The sequence below is a fragment of the Squalius cephalus genome (assembly GCF_949319135.1).
Source record: "Squalius cephalus genome assembly, chromosome: 10".
In the NCBI taxonomy this organism is placed as follows: domain Eukaryota; kingdom Metazoa; phylum Chordata; class Actinopteri; order Cypriniformes; family Leuciscidae; genus Squalius; species Squalius cephalus.
Window position 1 is genome coordinate 40,570,788 of NC_137131.1, and position 14,054 is coordinate 40,584,841.

The 14,054-nt window shown below is 38.9% G+C and overlaps 1 protein-coding gene and 1 long non-coding RNA gene across 12 annotated transcripts in view; one reads left to right on the forward strand and one right to left on the reverse strand.

Annotated features, from left to right (window-relative positions):
* LOC307165890 overlaps nt 1–13,906 on the forward strand; it is a 41,749-nt gene extending 27,843 nt beyond the window's left edge. The window contains exon 4 of the long non-coding RNA XR_013822550.1: nt 13,821–13,906. This is a non-coding gene — a long non-coding RNA (uncharacterized lncRNA). The remainder of the gene's footprint in view (nt 1–13,820) is intronic.
* rbm26 (RNA binding motif protein 26) overlaps nt 12,929–14,054 on the reverse strand; it is a 37,185-nt gene continuing 36,059 nt past the window's right edge. For 10 of the 11 annotated variants that reach the window (XM_079883939.1, XM_079883946.1, XM_079883947.1 and 7 more), the window contains one exon: nt 12,935–13,709. The gene's annotated coding sequence lies outside the window, so the exon portion shown is untranslated. Of the gene's footprint in view, nt 13,710–14,054 lie in introns of all 11 variants that reach the window. The other variant, XM_079883941.1, reaches the window with a different exon arrangement.

A 14,054-nucleotide genomic window follows, 5' to 3' on the forward strand; every position in this document is an offset into this window, starting at 1 on the left:
TAATTTAAAGTCACCATGAAATCAAAACGGACAATTCTAGTTTTTATGGAATATTGCTGTATTCATTATAAATGATTTATCCCTGCACATCTTTTTTCATGTGCCCTCATAATCTTTAATCAAAATAACTTCCCCTCCCTCTTGCAGTGCCATCTCTTCTCTTAGGCGTGAGGGCGGGGCCACCTGTCACTCACATGACATGAGATCGACCAATAGCAAACCACAACCATCCAATCAATTCCTCATGGACAAATCAAGTCCCGCCCAACATTTGTTCTTGTTCAAGAAGCTACTTCGCTCGGATATACGTCACAATAGGGAAGAAAAGACTATCACAGTTTCCGTTTAATGCTGGCTGCTATCTGATTGGTTGATCAGCACAGCCAATCGACCACAGGACTCATTTGAAGAGCTTTTGTCACACAGTCTGTATTTCTTTTGCAATACCTTGCTTTCAGAGATGGTTTGTAGATGTGATATGATTTGTGCGAGTCTCCTCTGATGGGTGATGCCATGGCTGATGATGTAAGCGCTCTTTATTTAGAGCCTTTATCTCAGAAGAGCCCGCAGTAACACAGGGAGGATTTCATTTCTCTCTGCGGACGGGACAGGACAGGAGGGGAGGAGGGCATATCTCTTACAGTGTGGCCTGGGCGGCACAGGACAGATCTCTTTACTTAGCAGCTAATTGATCGAGGGGAGGGAGGATGTGGAGTGTGTGTGTGTGTGTGTGTGTGTGTGTGTGTGTGTGGAGGGGGTCGAGAGGTTGATGGTATATGTGTTCTGCCCCATCAGTGTACTCACTCCCCCCTAACCCTGCTATTGATCATGTAATGGTATGATCCGCAAGCCTTAACCTTCTAATCTCATCTGGCTGCTGCACATCGGTGCCAAATTCTGTCGATTCACCTACAGATGGTAAAGGGAACGTAAAACGTAAAAATGCAATGGCAGTGTTGCAGGAATGTGGGAGGATTTCTCTGCCTTTAGGTGAATGGACTCTCCATTTCCTGCAAAAGGTCACTCAGTTAAAGTAAAGTACTGCCGTGGAACTGTTAATTACTAAATTCCTTCTAACATTCAGGAAAGTACATTAAATCAGTGGATCTCAACTTCTGATTTGTACATTAAACAACTTTTCAAAAGCAAACAAAATGTTTTTAAGATCAAACACTTCGATGTAATATTAAATGCATAGGCCCAATAATGTACAAAGTTATTAACTTGACATGAAAAGCTGAAAGCTGTAATGCATTCATGGTGTCAGCAGCCAATAATTCACTGTAAAAATAAACTGTGGTCGGCAAAACGATAATGTTTATCCACTCTTGTACTTAATCTGGGTTTATTTTTACTTATATATTTAGAATAGATATATTCATGGTTTTTGAGTGCATGGATGAATTCACAGTTGTAAATTAAACAAAGATTATTGGAGTAAGTTTTACCAGAAAATATTTTTCAGTCTTTCACATTTTCACATTTAATTCAGTGTGTTACTTTCCTTTTCTTTGTAATTATTTGTGAAATTTACTAGCAATTTCTAAGTGAAAATTGTTTCAAAGAAAATCCTACAATAATTTTTGTCCAGTGAATTTGATTGGACGTGCAATGGTCAACAGCCGAAGTGTTTTCTCTTGACTTATTTTGCTGTCCATGGTTGTCTATGGTTGGTTGTATTTATAGTTGCACTAATTGTATTAATTTATCATAGTTTTTTTCCCCTTGTGTTCTCAATTCTTATACCAGTTTAAAACCACTACTTAAAAAAAAAAAAAAAACATTATAAAAAAATAATAATATAAGACTAATATGACCTCGGATTACTGCTCTTACAAAAACTACCCTGGTATTGTCATCATGGTACTGTCCAAACCTATCTAGACCAGTAATACAAGATCCTATAAATCTGTCTAGTCTAAGGCTAGTGTAAAATGGCCCGTCTCTCCAGGTCTTCCTAAAACCCAAACACTCGTTTGGCGTTTGCTGTGATGTGAGCATGTGGGCGGGAACTTCTTGTGCGTGAAATAAAACCTGGCTGGAGTGGCTGCAAAGACGCGTGTGTGTGTGTGCGTGCGTGTGTCTACCTGTTTGTATTGAATAGTGCCCATTAATAATTTAGCTGCATGGCTGCTGGCTATTATTACAGGAAAATAGTGCAGTGCGTTTGGACACATGCCTCCTGCTTGTAAGTCAATAGAGAACAGTTCACCCAGTAGGACCAGGACAGAACACTCTCAAACTCGTGACAAACCTCGCAGCTTTATGTCTTTGTCTACAGTTTCCACTGTAGAGCACTTTGAATTGCGTGGAATGAAGCTCATTATTATCACAGTGTTATTTTATTAATATAGGCTGGAGAGTATCTCATAGGAAAAAAGGTTTTATAAATGTTTGTGACAGCCAGATTAATAAGGGGGAAAATCCCTTTGTTTAAAAAATGTGGCTGATCATATTCTGTGCTCAATCGTTTTTTGCATGAGAAAACATTTTATCCTAGAAAACCAACTAGGTTAAAGAAAATACACTACCATTCAAAAGTTGAAAGTAATAATATACTTTTTTTAATCAAAAGAAATCAGTAGTATTCAGCAAGGATGCATTAAATTGATCAAAAGTGACAGTAAATACATTTATAATGTTACAAAAAAATAAATGCTGGTCTTTTGACCTTTCGAAGAAACCTGAAAAAAAAAGTATTGAGGTTTCCACCACAATTAAGCAGCTCAACATTGATAATAATAATAATAAATGTTTATTGAGCAGCAAATCATCACATTAGAATAATTTGTGAAGGATCATGTGACACTGAAGACTGGAGTAATGATGCTGAAAATTCAGCTTTGATCACAGGAACACATTACATTTTAAAATATATTATAATAGAAAAATTATTTGGAATTGCAATAATATTTCACAATATTACTTTTTATGGGCTACTATATTTATGATCAAATCAGAATGGTGAGCATAAGACACTTCAAAATCTTAAAAAAAATGTACCTACCTCAAACTTATAACAGTATGTATGACCCAGATGACATTAAATACAGGCTATGGGTTTGATGCAGTAAAATCTGGGTCCCTGAGAACCAGAGATCTAAAGCAATGCCATTCATACATATTTAAGTGTGGCTTAACTGTGCAAATCCACTGTACGGGCATTTGTGCATGAGATCTGTCTTAGAGGAACTCTCATCTGAAATCTTCAGATGGTGAAGTGTGTTTCCTTCCTCTCATATCTCCATTCCTCTGTTCTCTCTCTCTCTCTCGCTGTATAGAGAAGACCATTTGTTTCTTTTTTGAGAGTGTATGGATGTTGTAGTGTGTGCTGGGCTGTAAGGTGAAGGGTTTAGATTGAGGGCAGATTTTGGCCAGTTCTGTATGTTTGATACGGTCTGTTATCGATACCGGGCCTGGATGGAGTCGAAATTGTTTGGCGAGTTAATAGCGGTTTGATGATGTCACTGTCAGTGACCTGGGGAAAAATTGACCCCCGTGCGGCAAGAATCGCTAAAATGCCACCCGCGCAATTACCAACTACAGGCCCCAGCGGCCCGCTGCGTTTTGTTTTATGTCCTTCAGAGACACACTCGCACACAAGCTCTTACGCATGGATAAAGACTCAATCCTTCGCCGCCTCCCTCCCTCCCTCACACACACACACACACACACACACACATGCATCTTCTAACACTTATTTACAATCAGAAACGCAAATACTGGTCATTTGCATGCTGTCTGATAAAGCCATTCACATTAGGTTTATCAGTGACCTGCATTTAAGTGTGTGTGTGCCGTCAACAGAAATGGGGCAGTTACTATGACGATGAAATTTCAGGCGCATAATTTATTCATTAAGTGTAAGACAGCATTACATCACCTCGCACTCACTCTTTTCACGATTTAGAGGCACTTTTCCCTTTTTTCATGTCGTTAATGTGGCTTTTGATAGGCCCGTTTGGAAACAGGAAGCTTTTTTGGTTAGTATCCAATAAATGTTGTTGACAATCAGTGGGAGTTTTTATGACGGCGTTTTGCGGCACCTGCCTGCATTTGTAACGCTAACAACTCTCATATGATCTGGAAACCACACAAATGCTTCTAACATCGTTTCTAGCGTGTTTGCGAGCACATCCCTCTTCAACATAACAGTCCAAATAGGCTTGTAGCACATCTATTTGTTTTATCTGTGTATTGTTTTTTTTTCTATCCCTTTCTGTCCTTTAAAAAGAAAAGACGGAAGAAGGAGCGGAAAGAGAAAATCCTCAGGAGGCATCTATAATTCATGGCTTAGCTTAGTGGCTGGGAAAGAGCGCCATACTGCTGTTCTGAGCTTTATTTGCTGATACCCCCCTTTTCTCCACACACTTCCACTCACTGGCTTTACACGGCCACCGATTGACTTTACACGCAGGCAAAAGTTGGGTCAGCACAGGTGCAGGTGCAGGGTTCAGGGCGCACGGCTCTGGCCTCCCTCAAAAATGTGCAGTTCTAACTATTTTTATTCCTTTGCCTGAGTTTATATTACAATCAAAGTCATTATGCAAAATCATAATTGGTACACACTCTCATTTGACTTATATTATGCATGCAAATTTGTTTTAAGCATTTCAACTGGTGAGTCAGGACCCCAAATGGGGTTTACCAGACAGGTTTCCCAGACATCGGCATAGTGTCATGTGGATTCCATGTGTACCAGATGTGGGCCGTGTGGATTCCATGTGTACTAGATGTGGGCCGGATCTGGGCCGTGTGGATTCCATGTGTACCAGATATAGGCCGGATCTGGGCCATGTGGATTCCATGTGTACCAGATGTGGGCCGGATCTGGGCCGTGTGGATTCCATGTGTACCAGATGTGGGCCGGATCTGGCCCAGATCTGGGCCATGTGGATTCCATGTGTACCAGATGTGGGCCGGATCTGGGCCGCGTGGATTCCATGGGTACCAGATGTGGGCCGGATCTGGGCCGCGTGGATTCCATGTGTACCAGATGTGGGCCGGATCTGGGCCGTGTGGATTCCATGTGTACCAGATGTGGGCCGGATCTGGCCCAGATCTGGGCCATGTGGATTCCATGTGTACCAGATGTGGGCCGGATCTGGGCCGCGTGGATTCCATGGGTACCAGATGTGGGCCGGATCTGGGCCGCGTGGATTCCATGTGTACCAGATGTGGGCCGGATCTGGGCCGCGTAGATTCCATGTGTACCAGATGTGGGCCGGATCTGGGCCGCGTGGATTCCATGTGTACCAGATGTGGGCCAGATCTGGGCCGACATTATGTTGCTGTCTGGGATTGTTCTGACTGGGTCACGGACAGGAGCGACGAGCAGTGCTTAATGCAAACAATAAAATGCAACTAACCACCAAAGTTAGGATAGTTAAATCAACAGATTTCAGGATTTTTAATAAAAGGGAGAAGAAAATGTTTCCCACATTGTTTGGTTTTGAAACCAGACTTGATCCTGTTTCGGTGCAAATTCTGTCACCTGCGGATAATCAAACTGTTAATAATTTTGCATGTTGTTGGGACTGAGCAGTTCAGGGAAAGTTGAATACCTTTCTTTCTTTCCTCTTGTGTGATAAGCAGTGGTGGTGCTGTGTCGGGTCAGCTCTTGATGTCCTGAAGCAGGAGCGGATGGGAAGCACCGGTTTAGTGTTGAACTCAGATGAATGCTGTTCCCTCTCTGTTTGGACTGCTGTCCTCCCGCCATGAATAATAGAGTTGAGGAGTCCCGTGCGTGTGCCATGGCATTGTTCACAGTTTGTGTCACACCAGCGCATGGTTAACTAGGCAAAACAAAAGCTTTTCAATATTTCAGTGAGTTTGAGCTGCACACACGTTCACACACACTGAGACATGCAGAGCTTTGACAAATAAATCATATTTGCATACAACACAATGAAGTTCAACTAACTTTTTGCATTATTTAGAAATGTACTTCATTTGATTTGGATTACGAATGCAACGTTTTTAGCAATGTGCTCTAATTCGAAAATCATAGATGGTCGATTATAACTGATAAAGTCATTGATTAATTGCTTTATTAGTGGAAACCTGACACTGACTTATTAACCAGTAAGCAAAAACGCTTACTAAATTTAGCTATACCTTTTTAATCATATGAGTCATTTCTACAATGCAGTATAATCATCTTACGTTGTTGGATAAATAAATATTTTTTACGTATTTTATCAGAATCACAATTACATAATTTAGTGACGATATGAATGAATCTGAAATATTTTCAGTTCTTTGGTTTAAAGGAGATGGACGCACACAAAACTGGCTATTTCTAGTGTTTCAAACCAAACAAAAATCTTGAGAATATTGTTTAAATTGGTTAAAAAGTACTCTCTATCTTTCTGTAATCTATTTGATCATTCTTTTGAGTAATCAAAAAAAAAAAAAAAAAAAAAAAAAGAAGCAAAACAAAAGCCATTTCCGTATTTACATCATTCTCCAGGAAGTGACATCATTTTGGAGGGAAAACAGCATCAGAATTAGCAATAGATTTGATGAATTCTGTGATGTTTTGTGGTTTTATTTGGTTTGTCTCATGCTAGAACATTCAGTCTTGTTTGAGAAAATTATTGAAATTTGTATGATATCAAAATTTCTAAATGCTAAAATAATCAAGCAATGAATAGCAAGTTATTTCCATCCAGTTCATTTTCTTGCCATTGTGTAAATAATTTTAATAATTAATAAAAATCTTTACTTAATGAACTTTAAGTGTCTGAACTTGACCATTTATGAATAACGATTCAACATATATTACAACTTCTTTAACAAAAAAGTTACCACGTTTAAAAGGTAAAGCATAACAGATTGACTCTCATCAATTTTCAGCAAAACTAACTGATAAAGGCTTATATTAGAAATGAAAAGAATATGGAAGATTTGGGATGTGTGATACACACAAAAAGTGTGCTGCAGAATAATTCAATTTTCTGCTCAAAAAACCTGACTTGTATACCTGTTTAGTGGTTCTACTTTTTAATGTAAAAAAAAAAACGTTTTTCATGCCAGTATCCGCATAAAATGATGTTATTGACTATGATGTATCCTAAAAGCCAGATGAATTAACCACAATGCCTTGCTGGACTCAACTCTTTGCATTTTGATTGTTTCATATCCCATCGAGGCGTTTTAGTCTTAATGTGCATTTAACAGGAGCTGTCTTTGATTCTGGATGGACCCATTGGCCATATATGAAGCCAAAGCTTCACCCAGCCCTGATTATGGCTCATTGTGGTATTGTTATGCAAATGGCGCTTTGCATTATTGAGCTGAAAGACTGTCAGAGTGCAAAACAGCCAAAAACTCTAAAGACTAAAGAAATGTATATGCATTCAAGAAAATGTATGCATTTCACATTGGCTGATAAAGCAGAAGTGTGTCAGTCAGCGAGAGAGATTCAGATACTATGGCTCTAACCAGGGGCCCTTAATGGCCCTCACAGCCTCCCGGTGAGTTCCCTGCTAATTACTCACTGCTTAATTGAGCCTGACTCAACATGCTTTAAATGAAACCCACACACTTTTGGCCTCATCCAATCAGAATGTAGATTTGGAGCTATGCGCTTTAAAATATATTGGTTCTGGTGAGAGGTTGTACACTTAATAAGGCATGCATTTGTTTTCATGTGGAGGTTCTGGTCCGAATGACATCACCCCTTCAGCTCAGCCCTCATGAGATGACCACATTAAATCAATGTATGGATCCTGCCACCTACTGCCAATACTGAAAATCACATCCAACAGCTCTTAAGTGAAAAGCAATGTGTGCTATTCATCAACACACTCACACAGGCTTGAGAGATAATGAGGAGATTTACTTTGTGCTTCATAATATTTAAGGATTTCAAAGGCTTTTAATGTTTTACTGTCAAATTGCATCTGATATTTGAAATGAAAATCTTTTTTTTTTTTTTTTAACGCCTCATTGAATTAATTTGGTTGTGTTCATGAAAAACAAATGTTAGATGTGCCATAAGATGTGTGCTTTAAAACAGAATATTGCTTGCGTTTTTATTCACTGAATAATTGAATCATCGAGTCAAATGGGAATTATCACAAAAAATAACCTTAATCTATATATTATAATATGATTATAAAAAATAGTCAATCAATATAAATCAAATAAATACATTTAATATATAATATTGAAGATATTGATTAAATAATAACATATACACTAAAAACATTTTTAAAGAAATCTTACAGAATGGTAAAGTCTCTTCTGCTCACCAAGGCTGCATTTGTTTAATCAAAAATACATTAAGAACAGTTCATTGTGAAATATCATTACAATTTAAAACAACTGTTTTCTTTGTGAATAAATTGTAAAATGTAATTTATTCCTGTGATCATTACTCCAGTCTTCAGTGTCACATGATCCTTCAGAAATCATTCTAATATGATGATTTGCCGCTCATTGAATATTTCTTATTAAATAAAAGTAGTAGTATTATTATGAAATGTAGTGTATTGATCTGTATATTTAATGATACTGTGTGTTCAATGCACTAATACAGAGAGACTGGCCTCTATTGGACATCATCTGCTATTGCACCTACATTAAGTCAAAAAAAAAATGAATCATACACATCAGCCATTGCTTATCTAATTCAGGCCTTTCTGATCTGAAGTGTTACCCCAGTGTAAATACACACACACACACACACACTAGATCAGATGTGCAAAGTTCATTAGCAGCTTTGGTGACAGTATTGACATGTTTCAAACCGTACAGGTCTTCATGTAGATCCAGCACGGTTTAACCACTGGGTTAACAAGCTCTTTGATCCTTAAAATCTCAATATTGCTCATGGAAGCATAAAATGTATTTCTGATCAATGTATTTGATTCATTCGGTTTGACTGTGGCCTTGTTAACCAATCAGGGTTGAGCTCAGCCGCTGGACAGTAGTAGTGGAGCAGTGTTGTGTTTTTCCTTTAAACAGGAGTTAATAACTGTACTCGAGAAGAGAAACACACACACACACACACGCGCGCGCGCACACACAACTTCCACATTACACACCAGGGAACCTTTGCAGACACTTATGTTACACCAAAGTCTCAAAATGAAAGAAACGCCTAGCCGTTATTCAGAGCGCTTAATGATCTCATATCAGGGTGTGTGTGTGTGTGTGTTTATTTGAAATTTAGCAGCGGGTAAATAAAGACAACAGCACAGCACTGTAGACATCCACAGGGGTTGATCTTTACGGCTCTCAGGTCGCCTGTTCACACTCAGTTTGAGGATCCACATTTATGGCACACGATGACTGTTGGTTTAGCGCTCAGACTTGTTAGCAAGTGAACGCACAGGCTGCTTTTATGCTTTTGCGTCAGATCAGAGCCTGTTTCTTGAGGTTTTGACAGATTTGTTGGACACGTAGATGTCATTATACTTTAGATTCCCATCCCCAGAGGAACATTGTTTTGATCAGATGTTGCTCAGAAGATTTTACGTCAGCATGGAATCAAAACTGACCATTTTTTGGGGGAATATTGCAGTATTTATTATAAATGAATTATCTGTGCATGCACATCATTATTTTCTTTTAAATTCATGTGACCTCGTGACCTCAAATCAAAATAAGTTCTCTGATGCTTCTCTTGCTGATGACATGTTTACTGGCGCGAGGGCGGGGCAACCTGTCACTCACATGAGTTCGACCAATAGCAAGCCACAACCATCCAATCAATTTCCTATTGGACTAAATCAAGTCCCACCCATCATTTTTTCTTGTTCAAGTAGCCATTTCACTTGGATATGCATATGCATCACAATAGGGAAGAAAAGACTTTCACAACTTCAGTTTTTGCCGAATTTAAAGGTAGGGATGTGATTGTTGGAGAGGCTAGCTTTGAAAGCATAAGATCCCACCTTCCCAAAGAGAGTCTCAGAGCGTCTCCAAAACCATGTCTACTGCAAATCACACATAATAATGAACACAAAAAACTTAGATAGCTCTGACCTGTACCACCTGACTGCTCTGCAGATTCATTTCGCCGTTGATAGTGTCCCAGAAAGCAAAATAGTGTCGGCCCAGATCCGGGCCACATCTGGGGCATGTGGATTCCATGAGTACCAGATGTGGGCCGGATCTGGGCCGACATTATGTTGCTGTCTGGGGTTGCCATTTGAGTCATGATCCGCTACAATAACGTCAGTATAACGTCACTGGTTTCCATTTCTTCCAAATTACAATAGTTATGTCGTGAACGCAAAGCTAAAAGCTTAAAAGCTAAAGACCTGAAGACTTCAATTGCTCTCCATTAAATCGCATTGCTATGTAGAATAAATAATTGACATTTCAAAGATATGCCATTTGTGATTTTTATGTCTGATAGAATAAATGTCGCTCAATATCTTTTCTTTATCTCTGAACCTTGCTGTGCTGAACCTTTTGTGTCGTCTAATAGGCAAACAAAAGCTTTGACGCGTCTCATTCAGCTCCTTGGAAACTCTTTATTGCGCAGGCTTCATTCAGGTCAGCTTGTTAAGTGGCTAATTACACTGCAAACACAATAACGGCTGACACGGGACGCTTGTGAGGGAGGGACCCGGAAACTCTTCAGATAGTATAGGGGCGTGGCCTGAAACCTGAATACACACCACAAAATAAGGACTTTGGGTACTCGTAATGTAGGTCAAACCACACACACACACACACATCTCTGACCCACACTAACAGTTCAGAGTGAGTTTCACCTTAAAAAGCCTTTATTCCATCTACAAGTTGAGAATATGGGTGATGAATGAAGCTAAAATGATCTTGATAATTTTTCTTTTTGCAATATCCAATATGTTGATATTCATATATTTTCCATTGCCATTGTTGCCGATTAGAATCAACATGTTTAATGTAAGAACTAAAACCGTAGAAATCAAGCAAAAAAATAAAATCAAGGCATGGTTTTTCTCTAAACAACATTATTGGAATATTATCACAAATAATATTTATGTATTTGTTTATTTATTCATTAATTCATAGAAATCTTCATATGATTTGTTTATAATTTCAGTTTTAAATGAAACATTTGAGTGATGCCAAAAACAAACAGTTGAATCTTAACTCATTCTTAATGTTTAGTTTGCTTTTGAAGTCAATGTGAAGCACAGTTTGAAACCCATTTTTCTTGCATAATTGGAGAAACGGGATTCCCAGACAGCGAAATAGTGTCGGCCCAGATCCGGGCCACATCCGGTGCATGTGGATTCCACGCGTGGGCCGACACTATGTTGCTGTCTGCGTGTTCAGTAAGACAAAAAGCTTTAACGAGACTAGATATTGCCGTTTGGGAATTGACTGAATCGTAAAAAGTAAGCGTTACATATTAGAACGGAGCTAGGCGGATGCAGGAAAGGACAAACAAGAGACTTAGTGACATCAACCATAAAGCTGCATTGTAATAAAAGCTTATGAAGACAATCATTTGTTTTCCTTTATCACTTGGGTAGAAGAATCATGCACATTAAGATAAATTAAAATAACATGCATTAAAAAATAAATAATTAAATAGGGTCCATTTTAATTTCATGTTGCGTTTAAATCAGTGGCGCTATTAAAACCTTGTCTTGTGAAACCAGTCTATCCACACGGCCTCTAGGAAATTGAACGGCCAAATAAAAAAACCATTGCAAACTTTGTATAAAATCATTGCAAACTACTGCGAATATTCAAAATATCACCCCGGCCCTAGATGAGAGCGTTTATACAAAATCTAATCTGAGATTCCTTCATCTGAAATGAAATACAACCAAATTTGTGCTGAGACACCCAGCGTTCCCTACATACACAAACAGTCCAGAGCCTCCAGACAGCGTCTGAATTAATCTTAACAACAGCATGAAAAACACTGCTTATTGATACCGAGAGCCTGTGGGAATGAAAGACATGTATGTGAGGAGGACAGGAGACGCTCTGCTCTTTGTTGACAAAGTTGGGTAATTAGGGGCAAGAGCCCATTAAAGGAGAATATTCAAAGGGTGATAAATGGCTTTAATAAAGGAGCAGTGTTTCCCTTTAACAGAGACAAATCCTCCCCATCTTTCTCATGCGCTGATAAAACACGCCACACACACATCTCTTTCATCTCACCTGCCCTGGACCCAAAGCACTCGGTGTGTGTTTCTGCTTGTGTTTTTACAAACTAACACTATATCGCGAGCGTGGCGTGCTTTTCTCAGATATAAATCTTGTACACGGAGCGCACAGACATTAATTAGGCCCATAAAAGCTGGGTAGAAATCTGACAAGCCAAACACTTTAAAGTTTTGTGAATCGTCTCTTGCAAATTGGGCGGCGAGGAAGCTCGCAGGCCGAGAGGAAACAGCAAAGAGAAGCTCTTTTATGAGTCCGGCATCTGGCCGGAGCGCTATAGCACATCTCTTTTAGGGCCTGTCGGAATATCCCCACAAAAGCCTAGAGACAAACCTGAAGAGAACTGAAAAACAAGAACAAATGAGAATGAATGGATGGGTTATGTCTGGTATTGCCATACTAGTACTACCTGAACTGGTATGCATAGTGTGTGGCATTTTCTGCAAGCATGCACACTGTATATTTGCTGAAATATGTAGTATACAGCAGAACAAAATATAAGGGTCAAGTAGTGTGCATTGCAAATGCCGCAATGTGCTTTGCATGTATACAGCATATTTGGCAAATGTAGTAGGTCATCCTGTTATACCATGCAAACCAAACAGAAAATTCACATACTGTGCTCAAACAAATCAACTGCAGAAAAATATAGTAGATAGTTTAGCAGGAAGTGGTTTTCTGAATTTAGAACAGATGCATGAAGTTCTCTGACAATACACGTGTAGACTTCTGTTGTCTGAAATATTTGTCTTTGCATGCTGTATACAACTTTGCATAGTATTTTTTTTTTTTATTTTTTTTTGAAATATTAGGCAGTATACAATGCAAACTAACATAGTAAAAAAAAAAAATAATACTTTTATTCAGCAAGAACACTTTTTTTTTTTTTCACCAAAAGTGAACAAGACAGTAAAGACATTTACAATGTTAAAAGCTATTTCTATGCTGTTGTTTTGAACCGTTTTCATCAAAAAATCTTGAAATGTATCATGGTTTCCATGAAAATAGCAGCACAACATTGATAATAATCAGAAATGTTTCTTGAGCAGCAAATCATCATATTAGAGTGATTTCTGAAGGATCATGTGACACTGAAGACTGGAGTAATGATGCTGAAAATTCAGCTTTGATCACAGGAATAAATTACATTTCAAAATACATTAAAACAGAAAGCAGTTATTTTAAATTGTAATAATATTTCACAACATTACTGTTTTTACTGTATTTTTGTTCAAATAAATGCAGGCGTGGTGAGCAGAAGAGACTGGTCTGTATTGACCAGCATCAAGGACAGAAACTAACTAACTAACGTGTAGCATGTAGTAAACTGTATATCACACTGACTGAACATATCCACTGAAACGTGTGTGTCAGTCACTGTGTAGAGATCAGGCTGTTCTGTATTCAGTGTGTGAGGAGCTGGAGTGTGTGAGGTCTCCATCAAAGCATGAGTCTCACACCTGCACTTCCACACAGGGCTTCATCTGCCATGACACCCGTCCCGTCCTGTCCTGTCCTGGACCCTCAGACCCTCTCCAGGGCACGGCGGACCCTGACACACCTGGAGAGATCACATCACCTTCCTGAAAACACACACGGCCAATTAAAAACAGATGAAACAATAATGAACTTCCACCTCTCCATCTCTCTCTCTCTCTCTCTGTCTGTCTTTCTCCTTTTCTTTCTATCTTCAGGTTCTTCGCTCAGTGATGATTGACAGGAATTGATCTTCTCAAGGTTCAACTCATCAACTGAATGACAGCTACAGATCAAATATGATATGAATGGTAAGATAATATGGTCCTTTTTTAACACTTTCACATAATGGGCAAAAAATTGAGTCTTGTGTGTTTAAAGGGATAGTTCACCCGGAAATTCTGTCCTTTATTACTCACCCTCACACAAATGAAGATCTTTCTGATGAAATC